Genomic DNA, 2,166 nt, shown 5'->3' with positions numbered 1-2,166 from the left:
TGTTAGCTGTAGAGGGCAGTGTCACTGGCCCTCATATGTGGGATCCAAACCGGGGCCCTCTGGCATCCCAAGCCAGTTCTTAACCATCATGCCACTCGGCCGGCCCTCTCTTTCTGCTTTTAAGATTTTTTCTTTGTCTTTAACCTTTGGCATTTTAATTACGTGTCTTAGTGTTGGCCTCTTTGGGTTCTTGTTTGGGACTCTCTGTGCACTTCCTGGGCTTGCTGTCTATTTATTTCACCAGGCTAGGGAAGTTTTCTTCAAATAGGTCATTATTTCTTCAAATAGGTTTTCAATTTCTTGCTCTCTCTCTCCTCCTTCTGGTACCCCTATAATGCAAATGTTGGTACTCTTGAGGTTGTCCCAGGGGCCCCTTAAACTCTCCTCAATTTTTTGGATTATTTTTTCTTTTTTGCTGTTCAGATTAGGTGTTTTCTGCTACCTTATCTTCTAAGTCACTGATTCGATCCTCTGTTTCATTGTCTTCATTTTCGTTATTGTACTCTTTATTTCTGACTGGTTCTTTTTAATGTTTCTGTCTCCATTTTTATGTTTTCTGCATCTTTTTTGAAGTTGCCCCTGAAATCATTGAGCATCTTTATAACCACTGTTTGGAATTCTTCATCTGGTAGATTGCTTGTCTCCATTTTGTTTAGTTCTTTTTCTGGAGCTTTGTTCTGTTCTCTTATTTGGGACATGTTTCTTTGTCTCTCCATTTTGGCTGCCTTCCTGTGTTTGTTTCTATGTATTAGGAAGGGCTGCTGTGTTTCCTGGTCTTAGTAGAGTGGCCTTATGTGCTGTGGAGCTCAGTGGTGCAGTGTCCCTGGTCACCAGAGTGGGGTATTGCAGGTGTGTCCCTTGTGTGGGTTGCATATGCCCTCCTCTTGTAGTTGAGTCTTGGTTGCTATTTGCACGTCTATAGGAGGGATTGACTCTCGGGCTCATAGGTTGTGAGGAGTGGCCATGACTACAGTGAAGGAGCTGTGGTGCAGGAGCTGACCCCACAGAGCAGGATCTGCCTTGGCAGGGCTCTGGTACCTGCCCAATCTGCCCCTTGGGTGTGTTGTCCTTGGAGGTAGCTGGGTGATGCTTCAGCTTGTTTTGGAGTTGCCAGTCCCAGGGTCACCTGGGAGGGGACCTGCTGCAGGTGAATTTCAGCAGCAGCCAGTGTCCCACCCAGGGACACACAGCAGGACCCACAAAGAAATCCACAAGTGGCCACTACCCATGCTATGCTTGGAGGTGCCTTAAGAGGCTAAACCATGAACGGCTGCTGCTAGTACTGGAATTAGGGCTTCTCATCCCGAGGTACAGGACACACTCAAGCAAGATGATGCTTGTCTGGGTTCCACGAATCTTTGAGAGACCCTAGGAAAGTCTGCAGCATGAGCCAAGGCAGGTGGTTTATACAAAAAAGCCACTGGAAGCAGCTTAGGTGTGCCCAAAAGTTGGGCAGGGCGGGATCTCAAATCACCAGGGTATGGCTAACAAGAGCTGTTAACCAGCTTGATGGAGGCACAGATATGGTGGCTGCCTGTGTCTGCATGCTATGAAGGAGGGTGGCTCACATATGAGGGTCAGTGACACTGCCCTCCACAGCTCAGATGCTGAACAACAGCTCAACCTGGAGCTGGGCTGCCGTGAGTCGCNGCAGTGGGTTGCCATGGGCTACCGTGTGTAGCCAGCAGCCAGCGTGAGCGGCCAGCAGCCGCAGTGAGCAGCCATCTAGAAGCCGGCGACTGATTTGCCTCACCCGGGAAGAGTGCAATGATGGTGCCAACTTGGGCCAGTGAAGCAACATTCTCCACAACTAGACTGAAGAACAAAATGACAGCAACTGGTCTGTCCCCCTTCCCCCAATTCCCCAGCTCTGTTCCCATCCCCCCAATTTCCCAATTAAAAAAATACTTTATATTTTTAGTTATTGTGAATATTAGCTCCATGAGGGCAGGTTTTATTTATTTTTTTTTGCTTGTTTCACTATTATATTCCTGTCACCTAGAAGAGTTCTGGACACAAAGTAGACAAATCAGTAAATACCTTGTTGAATGAATGTCTGAAAGCAAATTTTTAAAATGGTTAGTCAGTCATCACCTTGTAGTTGGAATCAGATTGGGTATAGGCTAGAATGAGAGAGACTAGACAGTTGTGCTAATCCAGTTTATT

The sequence above is a fragment of the Hipposideros armiger genome, unplaced genomic scaffold (genome assembly GCF_001890085.2).
Source record: "Hipposideros armiger isolate ML-2016 unplaced genomic scaffold, ASM189008v1 scaffold_872, whole genome shotgun sequence".
Lineage (NCBI taxonomy): Eukaryota > Metazoa > Chordata > Mammalia > Chiroptera > Hipposideridae > Hipposideros > Hipposideros armiger.
The sequence above is the reverse complement of the archived record's forward strand: the minus strand, read 5'-3'. Positions refer to the sequence as shown.